The sequence below is a fragment of the Tamandua tetradactyla genome, chromosome 11 (assembly GCF_023851605.1).
Source record: "Tamandua tetradactyla isolate mTamTet1 chromosome 11, mTamTet1.pri, whole genome shotgun sequence".
Lineage (NCBI taxonomy): Eukaryota > Metazoa > Chordata > Mammalia > Pilosa > Myrmecophagidae > Tamandua > Tamandua tetradactyla.
The window spans coordinates 100,491,304-100,509,488 of record NC_135337.1 but is presented as its reverse complement, the minus strand read 5'-3'; the positions used below and the strand labels follow the sequence as shown (position 1 = coordinate 100,509,488).

At 43.2% G+C, this 18,185-nt stretch overlaps 1 pseudogene; it reads right to left on the bottom strand.

Annotated features, from left to right (window-relative positions):
- Window positions 1-15,349: 15,349 nt before the first annotated feature.
- LOC143649325 (SH3 domain-binding protein 4 pseudogene) lies at window positions 15,350-17,155 on the bottom strand (annotated as a pseudogene).
- Between the last annotated feature and the right edge of the window lie 1,030 nt (window positions 17,156-18,185).

The window sequence follows — 18,185 nt, the reverse complement described above, 5'->3', positions numbered from 1 at the left end:
TGCTGTTTTGACCACTGTGGCTTTATAGTAAACTTTAAAGTAAGGAAGTTATTGACCTTCCAGCTTGTTCCTCTATTTTAATATACCTTTAGCTATTCAAAGTCTCTTTCTCCTCCAAAGAAATTTGATAATTTTTCCAAGTCTTCAAAGTAGGATCTTAGGGTTTTTATTGGCATTTGGGTAGAATTGATGTCTTAATGATAGTCAACTTTCCTAACCATGAGTGTGATATTTTTCCATCTATTTAAGTTATTTTTTATTACTTTTAACAATTTTTTGTAATTTTCTCTGTACATGTCATTGACAACCCTGGTTAGACTTATTCCTAGATATCTAATTCTTTTGTTTGCTATTTGGAATTGAATTTTTTCCTTAGTTGTCACCTCAGATAGATCATTGCTTGTGCATAGAAACATTACTGATTTTTGTGCATTTGTCATGTATCCTGCTACTTTGCTGAATTTGATTGCTACTTTGCTCAAGTAGTTATACTGTAAATTTCTCAGGGTTTGCTAAGTATAGGATGATATATTCTGCAAATAATGAATGTTCTACTTCCTATTTTAATGCTTTTTATTTCTTTCTCCTGTTCTGATTGTTCCAGCTAGCACTTCTAATACAATGTTGAATAATAGTGGTGACAATGGGCATCCTTGTCTCATCCTTGATCTCAAGGAGAATGCTTTGAATTTCTCATCATTAAGTATGATGCTGACTATAGTTTTGTTTTGTTTTTCACATGGGTAGGTACCAGGAACTGAACCCAGGTCTCTGGCATGGCAGGCAAGAACTCTGCCACTGCACCACCATTGCCCCCCATGACTATGTGTTTTTTAATATGCCATTTATAATATTGAGAAAGCTTACTTCAGTGTCTAACTTTGGAAGTGTTTTTATCAGGAAAAGATGGTGGATTTTGTCTATTCCTTTTCAACATCAATTGATATGATCAAGTGATATTTCACTTTCAATTTGTTAATGTGCTGTATTACATTGATTGATTTTCTTATGTTGAACCATACTTGCATTCCTGGTATGAATCCCACTCCATTATGATATATAATTGTTTTGATGTGGCATTGGATATGATTTACTAGTATTTTGTTAAGAAGTTTTGCATGAATATTTATTAGGGAAATTGGTGTATAGTATTATTTTCTTATGTCAACTTTATCTGATTTTAGTATTTGATGTTAGCTTCAAAAATGAGTTAAGTAGCAATCCTTTTTCTTCAATCATTTAGAAGAGTTTGAGCAGGATTGGTGTCAGTTCTTTTTGAAATGTTTGATAAAATTCTTCTGTGAAGCCATTAGGTCCTTGGCTTTTTTTTCTGTGGGAAAATTTTTGATGACTGGATCTCTTTACTCGTAATTGGTTTGTTGAGACCTTCTATTTATTCTTGAGACAGTACAGGTAATTCTTGTGTTTTTAAGAATTTGTCCACTTCATCTAAGTTTTCTAATTTGTTGGCATATAGATCTTACATTCCATAAGAGCATATCATAAATATTCTCTTACAACTTTTTCAATTTCTTCATTAGAGGTGATAAAGCCCCTTCTCATTTCTGATTTTATTTGTTCATGTCCTCCTTCTTTTCTTCTTTATTAGGCAATTTTATTAATCGTATCTATTAATTTTATTAATTAATTAAATTAATAATTAATAAATTCATTGGTTGATTTTATTATTTTCTCAAACAAAATTTTAGTTTTGTTGACTCTATTCTTTTATTGTTCTTCAGTTTATTTGTTTCTGCTTGAGTTATAATTTCCTTCTTTTATTCACTTTGAGGTTAATTTGCTCTTCTTTCTCTAAATTCTCCAGGAGAGCAGTTAAATCCACAAGTTTTGCTCATTCTTGCTTTTTAATGTAGGCCTTTGAGACAATAAACCTCCCTCTCAGCACTGCCTTTACTGCATCCCTTAAGTTTTGATATGTTGTATTCTAATTATCAATCATCTCCAGATACTTAGTGATTTCTCTAGCAGTTTTTTCCTTGACCCACTGATTATTTAAGAATGCATTGTGTAATCTCCTTGTATTTGTGCAAGCTCTGGTCCTTTGATGATTATTAATTGCCAATTTCATTCAGTTGTGATCAGAGAATGTGTTTTGGATAATTTTCATCTTATTAAATTTAGAAGCTTAGTTTATGTTCCAGTATATGATCTATCCTGGATAACATTCCATGTGTATTAGAGAAGAATATGGATCCTGGTGTTTTGGGATCTAATGATCTATATATGTCTATTAGATCTAATTCATTCATTTTATTGTTTAGGTTCTCTATTTTCTTGTGGATCCTCTGTGTGGTTGTTCTATCTATAGTGGAGAACAGTGTACTGAAATCTCCCACTATTACTGCTGATATGTTTATATCTCTCTTCAGTTTTTCCAATTCATGCCTCATGTACCTTGAAGCTCTTTGATTGGGAGCATGCACATTTATGACTGCTATTTCTTCTTGGTGAGTTGTCCTTGTTATTAATATGTACTGTCCTTCTTTGTCTCTTATAATGTCTTTTAATTTAAAGTCTACTTTGTCTGATATTAATAAAGCTACTATTGCTTTCTTTTGGTTACAGCTTGCATAGAAGATATTCTTCCACTCTTTCACTTTCAATCTGTGTCCTTGAGTCTAAGATGAATATCTTTTAAACAGTATATAGATGGATTATATTTTTTGATCCATTCTGACAGTCTGCATCTTTTAATTGGTGAGATTAGTCCATTAACATTCAAAGTAATTACTGTAAGACAGTTCTTGATTTACCATCTTGTTCCTTAGTTTTCATTTTTCAAATCTGTATATTGTTTTCCTTCTCTCACTCTTTTCCTTTATTTCACCTTTACTTGTATTCAATTCTGGGCCCTCCTCCAGACCTCCTTCTCCTGTCTTTTTTTATCAGTTGACATGTCTCCCTTTAGTATTTTCTTTTAGGGCTGGTCTCTTGTTGACTAGTTCTCTCAATCTTTCTTTGTCTATGAAGATTTTAATCTCTTCCTCAATTTTAAAGGATAATTTGGCTGGATAAACATGGTTGGAATCCTTCTCATTCAGGATCTTATAAATATCATACCACTGCCTTTTTGTTTCCATGTTGCCTGTTGAGTAGTCTGAAGTCAATCTTAAGTGTTTTCCCTTGCATGTAGTAGACTGATTTTCTCTTGCTACTTTCAGAACTTTCTATTTCTCTTCAACACTTGATAGTCTGATTAGTGTGTGTTTTTGGGTGGGCTTCTTGGATTTATTCTATTTAGAGTTTGCCAGGCCTCTTTGATGTACATATTATTGTCTTTTATAAGGGTTGAGAAGTTTTTTCCAATTATATCTTCAACTAACTTGCCCAACCCTTTGCTGTTTTCTTCTGGGACACCAATACATCTCATATTTTTATGTCTCTTCTCCATCACTTCCCTAAGATCCAGTTGCCATTTGTTCTTTTGTGTGCTCTAGTTCTATTGTTCTATCTTCTAACTAACTTTTTCTTCCTTCTACTTCTTCTAATCTGTTACTGTGTGTATACAGTATATTTTGTTACTTGGACTACTGCATCTTTCATTTCTGTGATATCTGCCATTTTTCCACTTAACCTTGCAATTTTTAAATTATGCTCTTCTAGTGTCTTCCTGCTAGCCTTTATTTATTTATAAATATCCTTGAGTAGTTGTTCTTAATTCTGTGTCTCCTCTGGAATTTTGATTTGATCATTTGTCTGGGCCATTTCTACTTGTATCTTCCTGTGCTTTGTGATTTTCTGTTGTGTTCTGTGTTTACCTTAACATGGTTATTATGCAAGTTGGTTTCCTTCACGTTTCTAAAATTTTGTATTTACTTAGATTTTGCTTCCTGAATGTTTCATTACACTTTGTTTGTTAGTTATTCTCTGTCAAACCAAGTTTCAGATCTCATATAAGGGATACAATTCAACTTAGGAATCTATTATAAGGTAGGCCATTGTCCAATGGGTATTCCAGTGGCAGAATGACTACCTTCGACACAGAAGACCCAACTTGAACTCTTAGCCTAAAAACAAAAAAAAGATAATCATAGTAAACTAAAATAATAAAATATGAAACAAGAACCACAACAAAATGCACCTCGACAGTTATAGGTCCAAGAATCAAAAGGAAATACCTCAAGACATACTAGGAATGAAGTCAGGCTGTTGCCCAATAGAGGGAGAGAAAATTTAACAGAAAAATAATAATACCAATAATAAAAATAGACAAAATAGAATAATAAAAAATAATATGTGAAAAAAATAGAAAATGAGTAAAATAAATTAAGGTGTCTATAATTTGTTTAAAATGAGAGAGCAATTGGATTACTAATAAAATGTATAGAAAGAATATGTTTTAAAAGAGGGAAATAAAAAAATAAGAAGAAAGAAAAATAAAACTAAAAAATAGAAATAGAAATAAAGAGCCTAGGCAGATGAGTTAGTTTGCCTGCACTTACCCCTTCTCCCCAGCAGGTGGTAACGATGAGCTCCTCCTACCTCAAGCTCTCCTCTACCTGTCTAGTGCAGCTGACCCTCACTTATTGCATTAGGTCAACAGACGGTGCAGTTGAATGTCTCCTCCCTCAACCTTACCCCTCCTGGTCAGAGCGACACAAGTTTGTAAAGCTGAGCAGAGGGACTGCTCCACCAGGGGTGCGGGTCTGCCAGGGGCACTGCTTGGCCAGGGCAGCTTGCCGGCAGCTCTCTACTTGTGGACCATGGAGCTGACCAGCATGCGGGGAGTCAGCTGACCAGATCATCTGCAGCTGGTGGGCCTGCCAGACACCAGACTGCAAGGCAATTACTCCTACACCTGAGCAAATGATCTCTCCCCGACCCCTTGGCCTGACTCACAGTGAATGATCATTGGCCTCCAGGCTCCCTGTGGGTGCTGTTCTCCATAACCACATAGGGAGGTTTCCCCAGCTAGTAGGTGTGCAGGCTAGAACAGAAGAGGGTCAGTTCCCTCCTATTGCACCTCCCAATGCACCACAGCTCCCCCAGTGGGGATCCTGGTCACCCAACACATGCTATCCTCCTCAATCACCCCCAAAAAACTGATACTCTTCACACAAAAAACTGCCTAAAGCCCCTCCTAGAATACTTAAACCCCAGGACCTACAGTCCTGGATATTTTCTCCCTGTCTTCTACCTTGTTTCACGGAGCAGGAGTGAACTCACTCAACTCTGGTCCACCATCTCCCTGGAAGGCCCCTTCTCATGTGCCTTTTAGCCTCCCATGATCTTCCCCTACATAAATATGCCACATCCTGCACTTCAACCTCTTCAGCAATCCATGGAGCGCTTGCATCTCCTGTCTATGCCTTGTTATGGAAGGGTGAACAATTGGCCTATTCTTTTTTCCCTTCAGCAAACTCCAATTCAAAATTCAGGGACCTCCACAAGAAACTTTTACTCCTGTAGACCTGCATGGAGTGATGTGGCCAGCTCCCTCAGCTTTTCTCCACAGCTCAGAGCAGGAACCAGGCTCCTGGGTCAAGACTTCATGTGTGACCTTCAAAGAAAGACTCACATCAGCTCAGGATACACCAGAATGACAGCTCCATTGACCCAGTATGGATTACCCTGACTTGTGTGAAAATAAGGAACCAAAGAACCCATATGAAGTTGAGGGATTGAGCAGTCTGAAGGAAAGAAAGCCTGAGGTCTCCCAGGTCTAGAAGAATGAAGAGTTAGAACTGAAACCAGGAGGGGAGCAGAAGGTTCTGCAGGACAAGTGCTTGCAGCTGGGTAAGAGTGTCCAGCACATAAGTCTGTGGGGTCACAGCAGCTCCTTCTATGCCAGGCCCAGCCATGGGTGATCTAGAGCACCAGGCTTCCTCTGTGTTTGAATCTAGGTCTGTGATGGGGGTCGGGACAGAGGGTAGGTGGGTCTGGATTTTCCTAAGAATGTCCCCCTTCCTGAGGCCAGTGGGGAGGGAATAAGAAAGGCCTGGAGCAGCAAAGCTTCACTGAGGGTGACTTAAGGCTGTGTCCACCATAGTCTGGACTCCTCTCCTCCTCATGCTCCTCTCTCATTGCACAGGTGCGTACAATCCCAACAGACCCATAGTAGCCCCCATCCTTCAACAGTCCCTCTGGCTCAGACCCCAAGCAACTGTATTCTGCATCTTGTCATCATTTTGCCTGGTCTGTGTTTGCAAGTTCCCTCTCCCAATTGATGAAGACTTGGCCGCCTTCATTCTCAGCATCCTTGGATTCAACCACCTTGGATTCAACCACCATACATACTTGCATGGTATGCTCAGTGCTCACAGCCAGAATATGGACTGGTACCAGGAGAAGTAAGAGAGTGCTCTTTGATACTTCCTGTACTATGGGGACTCAGCAAAGGACTAAGGACCCCTTTCTTCCCCTAGCTTTGGTGGTGTTTCTCAACTGAACAAGCAGAGATGAATAAACATTCCTCTGTCCTGAGCACTGAGTCCTCAAGGCATGGCCATATCAGATTAATAGTGATGTTTGTTTTTGACACCCTGTGGCACTTAGGTAAGCCACTGTGTCTCACTTACATCTACAAACTCTCTGGAAACCTGTCCCTCATCACCATGTGTTGAGTGGAGGCAGTGCCCTAAGGCAAAAAGGTCTTGGGAGCTGAAGAGCCATGGATGATACAGTGGGGAGATGGAAACAGTATGGGCCATGATCAATTCATTTTCTTATGTTTTGCCTAATTCCTACTGAGTAGAGAAAGACAGGCAAGTCATATATACAATCATTGCTTTTTTGATAAATTGATGTTCACTATTTCTCTGTAAATGTCACCTAACCCTTACCAAAGGCCTGAGGTGCACAAATCCCCACCCTCAGTCTTTGGCATTCAGCCTCTCCTTTAATAATCAATGTCACTTGTGGGGTCACTTCCTGCAATAGACTGAACAGCAGATTCAGGCTAGAGAAGAAAGCAGTCAACCAGAATTACACGAACAGTATGAACTAAAGAATCCCTTGTTTTAAGGTGTAACTAATGCCATCATCCACATCTCAAAAATTTTACCTTCTTGCTACTCATAAATACATCATAAAAGCAAATAAATTACCCTGAAAAATTGAAAAATACCTCCATGGATTGGCCATTTTTAAGTCCCTGCTAACAGCTTATGTGGAAGACTCCAGTCTGTATCAGTCAATCGTGGGGTCCAGACCCAGTCAGAGTCTCCAACCTGAAAGATCTCTCCCCAAACTGAGAAGCACTTGTTTAAACTTCCAAGCATTATGTGGGAGGAGCACATGGGTTTGGAAAAGTTCCTACAGCTGCACTCCCAGAAAATTCTGATAAAAGAAATATATTTATAGGCATTTGTTGGGTAGAGTCCGGAGTGGCCAATGAACTGTGAACAAGATCCTGGGACCTTCTTCAAAGACTTCTCTCAACATGAATTTCAATGATTTCCAGGGGTTGATGACAAATGTTACACAGAGCTCTGTGTTTCAAATCCTTGTTTCTTTAATCCCACAAACCCACAGTGCACTCTGGAAGCTCTCATCAGCACTTTCATGGCCTGTTGGAGAGCAGAATATAACCCATCATTGTCCCATTAGGCTATTTTCATTCCATACAGAGACCACCCAAACTGGGCCCCAATTGTTTCTGCCTATTTCCCTCCTTCTCTGTCCTCCTTTTCCCAAGAATGTTGACTCCATTGTCTCACATTTCTCCTTCTTCTTTGAGGCCCATTCTCCCCTGTACTTCTCCTGGCTTCAATTATGGACTTCACCAGGGATGGTGCCGGAGGGTCCTCGTGTACCTCAGAGAAGTGTTCACAGGGATGCCAACTTCACCTTGTCAGTAATGGACACTGATCTGTGGAAACTGTATGGTGTCCCTAACCCATGAAACCCTCCCCATGAAGGGTTAAAGGGGACAAATGCAGTGTGAGGAAATGGAGCTCCATCCTGACAGGGGAACTATGGGGAAATGGGAAGTGAAATGGATGCTTTCCAGCCTCCCCATTTAAGAGTCCATCTGTTTTGAGGCCATCCATTGTCCTTTTTCTAGGGCAGATGGAGGATATATTTTCTCTTCATGTAGTTCCCTAGGTCCCAACTCCATTGGGCTGTGGACAAATACAAGTGTATCATGGAGGATTCCAGGCAGAAGTGGGGGTGGGCTGGTGGTGGGAATGAGGCTATAGCATGGAGGAGAGACCCCTTATTTGCATTCCCTGTGTGGTATGGCCTGTAGGCAAGGCTGTAAGGAGGCAGATTTCACTCTGGGGGTTCCTGACTCCTCTCTGTCATTGGGAAAGAAGTCTCAGTGCTCACAGAGTGTCTAGGCCTATGAGAAAGTGAGAGGAAAGTTTTCTCTTTTGCTGAACACAGATGGTTGGTCTCTGTGTAACTGGCCATGGCACTGGCAGTTGAAAGATCGATTTCTCTGTCATCCATCTCTCAACATTGAGGGTACAATGATATTATCTCAACACATAAACTAATGGAAACTGTCACAAAGGCCCTTTTAAACACTGGCCTCACAAATGAATAGGCTATGAAGAGGTGTGGAATTTCCATGCACTACTTACTGAGAAATTATTCCATGTGTGTACATTCTACTCTATACATAGTGCATCATAAATATCCTATACATATGCAGACAGCATATACATTACATACCTATCCATACAATGCTTTCTATTTTTTTTCTTAGTAAATCTGCAATTTTCAAATGAATTACAATTGAAATGTGTTTTCCTGAACTGCATTGTTTCCCAACAATGGCTAGCCACTCTTTTAACATTTCCCCTCCCTATAATCTATGATTACTTTCTCTTTCTTTCTTCAAGATGTTGTCTTAAACTTTGCTTTTTAGCATTTTGACAGTAAAGTTTCTGAGTGTGAGTTGCTACGTGGTTAATTTCTTTTGTAGTCTTTGACTATCTTGCATAGATAAGTATAGGTTTTAAATATTCTCTTGTCATATACTTTTTCTGCCTTATTCACTGTGTAATTTCCTGCTGGGACACCAAATATGCATGTGTTAGCATCTTGATATTTTCCCTAAAAAGGGTCACTGAAAGCATGCTTGATATTTTTCATCATTATTATCTGTTTTTCTGATCAGATAATTTCTATTGTTCTGTCTTTCAGCTCAGTAATTTTTTTCTTTCTCCCTCCACTCTTTTCTCTTATTTAGGTTTGTTTACTTAAAGTTTGAGTACAGAAAACAAACACACACCTAATAGTTTAAAATATTCAAATAAAATTCATTGCAACTTTTTAAAATATTTAATTTGTGCCACAAAACATGTTGCATAGGAAAATATTTGAAGCCTCTGAAAGAAAATATCCATAGTTTAAGGTGCAACTGATAATGTTTTTTTTCTTTGGAGAAAAGGTGAGAAATGATTTATGGAGAAAAATGATGGAGGAAGATTTGAGAAAAGAATTTAAGCTTATCTCATGTGCTCATTTGGGGTATTTGTATTCTTTCAGCATAAAATATTTTTGTTGTTTTTGCTTGCTTGTTTTGTTTTGTAAACTGTTGGCCTTCAGTGTATGAGTCAGCATATGTATAATAATGTCTGGACTGAATAAATCATTATACATTGATTGTATTGACTAATTAACACAGTGCAAGAAAACAGATTTAGAAAATGGAATTTGGGGATTTCAAATGGCCTCACATCAGTGCAAACAAATGAAATATTCCTGGGGATTATCTCACTCTGTTACTTTGCCAAATATTTCACCAGTTTTGTCTCCTGCATACTTATGAGATGTCACAACAACAATGCAAAAAATTAATCAAATATGCATATGCCTGCACATATCCATATTTCTCTAAAACCTTTTAAGTTTTCATTTATTAATGCATCACTTTGTCAAGTCTATGATTTTAAGGGAAAGAATAACTTTAATTTTAGAAAATGTACATCCTGCTCTGATAAATCCTGGTTCAGAAAACCAAAAATGGTTTTCTGATGTAGTATTTATTTCTGAGGATAGAAGGATACAAATAAGTATATGGTTTAAATTTTAGAAAGAATGAAGTGGAAAGTTTGGCAATGGCAGATTACCATGGTGTACCTGTGCATGCATTAACTGATAAGGGAATTATATATCAACACAAGAAAGTTTGGTGGCCTTTGTGGTTGTGATCTCTACAGGAAGAGCATAACTGTCACCAAAAGAGGAACATGACAATTTGGCTTTGGAAATGCAAAGGCCATTTAACTCTCAAATGGTACTGTTCTTTTGAACGACTGAGTGCATCTATGCAGGGACTGAGTTTCTGAGCCAGAACACATGCATGAAAAATATTGATTCCCAAGTGATTTCTAAACTATTGGCAAAAAGACCTCAAGAACAGCTAATCACTAATATCAGAATTTACTGCCCTGTAAGCTCACAAAAGATTTGTTGGGAGTATGAATCCACTACCACATGAATAAAAAGGATGGGAGTAATGTAAATAACAGGTGGGAGTAGGGTCTAAGGAATTTTGAGAAAGACTGAACTTCAGCAATCCTCATTAACTGGAAACCACTTTTCCTATTTGATTTACCTTTTAACATATATGGAGTAAAGAATGACCAACACATGAAGAATTACCTTTCTATCTCAGTGCAAAATGCAAAATGTAGGTGGCTTTCAGAAGGATCCTCAATTACCATTTAATATATATTTTCATCTGTAGCATAATTTTAAAATATCTTTATACAACATAAAAACCTCAATAGCATCTACCTCCATCAAATGCTTTTTTTTACCTTTGTAGTCCATTAAAAATTAAATAAAACTTTTCTCATATTGCAGGAGCTTTCCTTAGCTCCCGCCTGGGGTCTTCCTCACGGCGAGATGGGGGAACTTGGTAGCCGACCGGTCCCGGGGGCTCGAAGGTCTGGAGGGCGCGCGAGACGAAGAACGACTCACGGGAACTGATGGGGCTGGCAAGGCGTCACGCACCAGAACGTTTATTAGCGGAAGTACAGAGCTTTATATAGTGGCGAGGTGGAAATAGGGAGGGGCCAGAGGAGGCACGCTGCGTGATTGGTGAGGAGGCTAAGGGGTGGCAGCGAGGGATTGGGTCAGCTGAGAGCAGAAAGATCCAATGCGATAGCTTGAATATGTGCTACGCAGAGAGCTAGAGGAACGGGGCCGAAATTACATCCGGCAATTCCTCCCTTTTGTTTAATAGGAGAGGAAGAGAGAGTAAAAAAGAAAAAGGGGAGAGGCAAGGCCGGCTGCAGGTGCAGGAGGCCCGTGGGCGCCCGTGGGGCTCATGCGGATGAGCCAGCATATGCATGAGCCACGCTCCCAGAGGGTGATCAGTCCTCAGGGTGGGCAACACTCGCTAACCATACCTGTGCCTGTTGGCGATGGCCTGCGCCCGCGAAGGGGTTTTGAAGTTCGAGAGCTGCTAGAGCAAGAAGTGTAGTTTGTTGTCTATGGTGGGAGAGTTGTCTATATATGCATTTGAATATAATAAGAACGACAATGAAGGCAAGTAATAGGAGTCCATAGAAGATGAGGTTAGAGGGTTTGAAGAAAGAAGAGAACTTTTTCATTAGGTCAAAGAGAATGGAGGCAGAGACTTTAGGGATAATTGTTTTTTCTAGAGTAAGTATGTGAGCTTGGCGGTGGTGGGTATGATTCCAAAAAGATTCATTATAAGCCATAAAGATCCAGTCACGCAAAGTGAGGCGGGATTGGGAGTGATTAACGAGGACAGGGGTAACACAGAGGCTGGAAAAGGGGTATTGTCCATAAGCTATGTCGTAGAGGGCTTCGATGTCTTGGGCAATTAGGTCCATCTGCTGCTGTAGATTGAAGATGGAGTGGTGCATTAGAAGGTTTAGGTTTTCTTGACTGCCGAGTGCACCGGCAGTGGTACGAGTGAGGTTGTTGATGACTTCCGCGGTGGTGGAGGTTCGGGTGAGGGCGACAGCAGCTGTAGTGGCGGCGGCTAGAGATGCGATGACAGCGGCAGCGATCGCGACAGAAATCCCGAAGTCTCGCTTGCGGCGGAAGAATGAGGACAGCTCTTCGGTTCTTGCCTGACATCGCAGGCGTCTGGTGGTCAATGACGGTAGTGACGGTTGTGACTTTTTCTTTTCTGAGGGCTGTTCGAGGTGCATTTTCTCCAATTTCTTCTTCAGGGCTCGCATTCTGTGTCGATGGCGTCTGCTTGGTCGCCGTGGCCGGACGGATGTTCCTTCCGGGGATCCAAATTGGCTGCGGTCCTTTCTCTGGAAAGACACAAGCAAAACTGCGCCCCTGGGCAAGGAGAGGGGTGGGCCCTTGCCACGTATTAGTGGCCGGGTCGTGCCAGCGAACCAGCGGGGCTGGCGTGGGCTTGTGAGAGGGTCCCCAGTGTTTATGTAGGGGAGATAGGCCCTCTTGATCGAATGTGAGGAGATTTAGATGTATGAGAGTAGCTGTGACAAGGTCGCTAGGGGGTGCTCGAGGGCTGTTAGTCTTCTCCTTTTGTATTTGAATTTTAATTAGGGGCTAGTGGAAGGCTCAATGTGACCAGCTTCTAACTGCTTTAAGACGAGGGTTTTAAGTATTTCTAATTTATGGGAAGGTAAAGGCCACTGCTCCATCCAAATAGGCTCCTCTGTGTCCCATTGAAGAGGAGTGGGTGCTGGAGGTGTTATGTGAGCAGTGGCGCAAATCATTGGGGGGGGCTGAGTGGTAATTATTGCCCCCGCGGCTGATAGAATGTCTTGGCCCCATAGGATTTGGTTAAAAGTAATTAGGAAGAGGGGCCGAAAGGTGCCTGAACGGCCTTTATCATCTTCCCATGTTAAGGGAAAGGCGGATCGCAAGGAGGGGGCCGAGCCCGTGGCCCCGATGACAGAGGGCCCTTCTTTTGCGTTCCACCGATTTAAGCATGCTGGCAGACATGATATTTCCGCTCCAGAATTTAGGGTGCCCATATACCAGCACTGATCTATTGTAAGTGAGCGGGTGGGCTTGTTGGGTGTTATGGGGACTGTCCACATTATGGTTTGGGAATGGGTCCGGCTCGGGCCGGTGCCCCTTGGGAGCAGAGCTGGGGCATGCCCCTCCTGGAGTTGAAAGGCTGCTGTATGGTGGTTGAGCGGCCGTCTCGGGCCCAGTGGTAGCCCTTGTTACAGCATGGGCAGGGTGCGGGAGGCTTGCGCTGGGGTCTATTTAAGTGGGGGTCCACTGTTGGACACTCCTTTGCAAAATGGCCAGCTTGGCCGCACCCAAAATAGCCCGAGACGAGGGACATGGCCGTGGCGATGGCTTGGGCCAGGGAGGAGGTTTGGAAGCCCACATTCGTGCAAGCTAGAACCCAGTCATGTAACCCCCCTTCCTTTACCGGAATGAGCGCTTGCTTACAAGCGGGGTCCGCTCCCCCGAAAACAAGCTCCCTGGCGAGTGTCAGCTGAGCCTGCTCGCCGGCAACCCTGCGCTCGTAGGTGTCGGCGACCCGCGAGACAAAGGAGGCGAAATCCCCGCCTCGGCCCTGAGCGAGTTTGGCGAATCCCTCTGGCCCAGCGGCCGAGCATGTACGGAAGGCTCGCAGAGCCACCCCCCTCAGCCGAAGCCAGAAGCCCGGTGGGGCCTGCACGTAGTGCGCAGGAAGGGTGAAGGGGCGTGTCCCGGTGAAGGCTTCAGCCGGGAGGTCAATGCTGGAGGCATGGTCAGTGATCTGCATGGAAATGAGCCCACCAGTCAACACATTGACAGGGGGTGAGGATAGCTCCCGCCAGAGAGATCCAGCAAAGGGAGTCCACAGCTGCTGGGACAGTTCCCCAACAAGACAGGCGGCGCAAGGGCTACCAAGGCCATCCTCCTTAACCGCCCCACGAAGGCGCCCAACCCCGTCGGCATTGAAGGGGCACCAGGGGAGAGGGCGCTGAGGAGCGGGCCGGACACCCATGGGGAAACACGAAACTGGCTGCTGGAGAGGAGGCAGCGCGTGCACGAAGGGGTCAGTGTGAGAGAGGGGCCCGGGGCTTATAGTGCAGGTAGAATTGCCTGGGGGGGGTGCCAGGGGTCAGCCGAGATCGCTGCCGGCGTAGCGGACGGCCAAGGGCCTGGGTTAATGGGCGTGGTGCCATTACAAGATGGCAGACGGGGCGGGGCAGTGACGCAAAATGGCGGCAGGGGAGGGGTAGAGGCAGTTCCCGCTTTTACCTGGGGAAGAAGGTGGAAGTTCGCCATCTTGTTCGGCCTCGACACTGCTCAGCCCAGGGGGGCCGAGCTCAAGCGCACCGTCCAGCCGCCCAAACAAGGACCCGGCATCCGAACCGGAGCCGATGGGAAAGTCCTCCGTGCCATGGGGGTGCCGCGCAGACAGGCCCCCCACAGGACGCAGTGGGATGGGGCTGCGAACCTTGAAGGCAGGAGCGAACAGTGAGCGACGAGCGCAGGTAAGAAACCGGGGGGGAGGGGGGGGGGAAGACGGGGTAAGGCAGCTAGGTTGCTAGTTGGGGCCGGTCGCCGGGCTTAAGTGTGGCGAGTGGCGAGAAAGAGAAGACGGGGACCATTGCCAACGGCGGGGGCCCTTACCTTTTGAGCGTGGCGAATGGGGCTGGAGAGAAGACGAGCAGCGGGGATGTCCCTGTTCGGGCGCCAATTGCAGGAGCTTTCCCTAGCTCCCGCCTGGGGTCTTCCTCGCAGCGAGACGGGGGAACTCAGTAGCCGACCGGTTCCCGGGGCTCGAAGGTCTGGAGGGCGCGCGAGACGAAGAACGACTCACGGGAACTGATGGGGCTGGCAAGGCGTCACGCACCAGAACGTTTATTAGCGGAAGTACAGAGCTTTATATAGTGGCGAGGTGGAAATAGGGAGGGGCCAGGGGAGGCGCGCTGCGTGATTGGTGAGGAGGCTAAGGGGTGGCAGCGAGGGATTGGGTCAGCTGAGAGCAGAAAGATCCAATGGGATAGCTTGAATATGTTGCTACGCAGAGAGCTAGAGGAACGGGGCCAAAATTACATCCGGCATCATATATCCTCCCACCCCAAACTTTACAGTGATTTTAAACATAAATTTATATTTAACAAGTAGAAAAACATTTGATTGGCAAAGAAAACCCCTTGGTCCTCCCCTGAGGTAGAAGAGAAATATGGAGCCCTGTGTGTGTTTGGTCCCTGGGCATGATCTCTGCCTAGGAGGAAGCTAGAATCTATCTGAGAAGCTGCTATGTTACCTTCATGAGGTCCTCAGTGATGAGTGGGTTTCTAGCATGAACTGGGTGGGGAAGGGCTGCTCTCCAGCGTGGCATGGTGGGAGGTAACCAGCTCAAAGCATGAAGTCATCCTGATCAACAGAACTGAAAACAGATGCTTTTAGTTTATCCAGGGCATTCACCAGGATGAGGATCTCTGAATGATGTTTCCAGCACTCAATGATCGGGTTCTTTTTCAGGCTGATGTGCCTGAACAAGATGGTAAAAAATGTTTGGGCCATGGAGAACAATCACGAGGTACATACATGGTTCCAGGATCTCCAGCTGTCCCAGGATTGTGTCCCCATAACTGTAGGTGAGAAGAATGGGGACACATAGACCTTCTTTTCAGTCTTTCCTCAGGCATTGAGACCCAGTGGGTTTTTACTAAAAACCTCATTTTTCACCTTGGCTGAAACTTTTATCTCTAAAATGATGGAAGTCTTCACTTCCAGGTTTCTCAGCTTTACCTCCATTACAGAGCTGACACTGCTGAATTTGTTACTGTTGAGTACAATGAGCAGTCAATCAGAGTCTTCATGGAGATCTGCTGGAATTCTCCAGGAGCTACATGACATTTGGGTATGTGGATGATAATATTGCTGTCAAGAAGCTTTACAGAACCCCCAGAAGTATCCAGCTTACATATTATATCAGTTTGTCTGGCTCCAAATAGGCCTCTGGCTAATCAGGTCCAAGTTGTGGCAAGATATGGCCAGCTTCTGGTGGCTCAGCCAGGCAGTTCAAAAATCCCCCAGCTCAAAGGCAAGAGATTTCAACCCAGTGAAAAGAATTTAATGATCAGAGAGTATCAGACTTGGCTTGGAGAATGGAGAGTGCTGACACAAAGGAAGAATGTTTTCTTCTTCTAAGGAATGAATTATATCAGTTGCCCACCTGTTCTGTCTTTAGCTGATGCGTGGCCAGAAACTCATCAAAGGTGGTGTTGATGCTATTGTTGGTTGTTCAGCTATATTTGATAAGTGAAGAGTGGAGGTGTCTGACAGTAGCAAATCCAGGAGATTTAACTAATCCAGTCTGGGCATTGCTGGCATGTTGCCTCTCAGAAATATATTATTTGGTTTCCTTCCACAAGAGTTTGTTACTGTATGATTTGCTCAAACGTTTCTTTTCTTCTGTCCATCCTCCAAGCAAATCTAACTCCTTAACTACTTTGGTTTGTCTGGAAGATTGTAAATCATTCCATTGTCTTTGAATTTTAAATTTTAGTCATTTAAGGGCTGTACATAGGAGGAAGAGATGTAGCCCATTTCCGTGGTGTTGTGTGGATACCACCACTTGTGACCTGATGTATCCAGGATGTAAAGATGGTCACCCTTGAAGAACTTGAGGGTGATATAGTTACTCTGGCAATAGTCCTTGATTGTGATAACTTCTTTTACATTTGTAAAACATGTGTGATTGTCCCTAGCAAGTCATGGGAGAAAGCACTTTGATGTCATTAAAGTTCCTCTCTGAGAACCCTTTGCTCAGGTCAGAAAGGGTCCCTTCTGACTTACACCAAAAGAAGCCATTGGAATTTGCAGTTTTGATCTACTCAGCTACTGTCTTGAAACTCTCTTCTAGATGAAACTACTAAGATTTCATATTTCTTCATTCAGTTACTCCAGCAATTGATGCAGCTTCTGTCTCAGATAAACAAGATTCCCTATGGTATCCACTTTGCAATGTCTTCCTTCCTCATAGAGGCCACCAATGCCCAGATATCAAAGGAAAACCCCAAGTCCCAGCTCTCTAGCCAAGTAAGAGAGGAGAAGCTGGGTCACATTGCATCCTGAAGCATGCTCATGGCTCCTCCTTCCTGTCAACATCTTAGCCCAGCCAGGTACACAAGGACTCAGCAGAATCACTATATAGCAATGGCAGTGGCAAGGAGCTGAGGAGCCCAGAGTGCCCTGAGTACTCAGCCCACACCTCCACAGGGCAGTCATGGTCCCCCTGTTCTAGCAGTGCTGCCTCCATTTGCTCCTAAGCCCATTAAAATTTTAGTTTTAATTTCAGATTTTTAATTTTTTGCTCTAGTTTCCATATGTCTCCTTTCCACATAAAGGCACCATTTTCTTATTAAATTCTCTATCTGTTCATGAGTATATGTGGTTTACTTCAACGTTCTCACAGCTAATTTCTCACTTGAAGACACCAGTTGACATTTTCTATTGACAAATTTTCTTCCTTGTTTGGAAGTAAAAGTTTCCTATGGTTTATATTTCTAATTATTTTTGAATGTACACTGAATATCATGGCACACACATGTAAGTAACACTTCATTCCATGACAATCATCTGAGTATTCTCTGTAGTTTTCATACATTCCTATTTTCTTGGTGATACCCAACCCCTATGCTCTGCCTTCTCTCAGATCAGCAGTGGAATGAAATCACTTTTCAGCAATTTGAGCCTTATCACTGTGATTCTTTGCTCATTGCTGAGAATCTAAGTGGTGTTCATGATAAAAGGGAGAGCAGAGGCTTACATCTTGCCCTCTAAACAGGTTTTTGGAGCTCATACTTCTCTGATTCCTTTCTTTTTGTGCTATTCCCTTTATTTTCTTGTGTCCCTGGCAGCTGCAACCTTTGCCCCTGAGTCCTCAAGGGAGAAGGCTTCTGCTCTCTACTGGCCCTTTAATTGATCTCACTGTGCAGCCTAGGGAGTGAACTTAGGGAAAAAGCCATAGAATCACAAATCTGTCATAGCACACCTCCATTTCAAGGGCTGAGTCCACTGTTGTTTCTGCACTTTTGTTAAAAACTTCATGTAAGATTTTTAATAGATTTTGGAAAGGATAAAAGACTGATGAGAGCTATGCTTCTGTTCTTGAAACAGAATGTTTTAGTTGGGTAATGCCTTAGTTTACTTGGGTCTCTATAACAAAGTATCACAGGCTAGGTGGCTTAAACAACAAGAATCACTATTGCAGTTTGGGAAGGTGTGAGTTCACAATCATGGTGTGGCCAAGTGATGCATCCTCTGAAATCTGTTATATCCTAGATGTG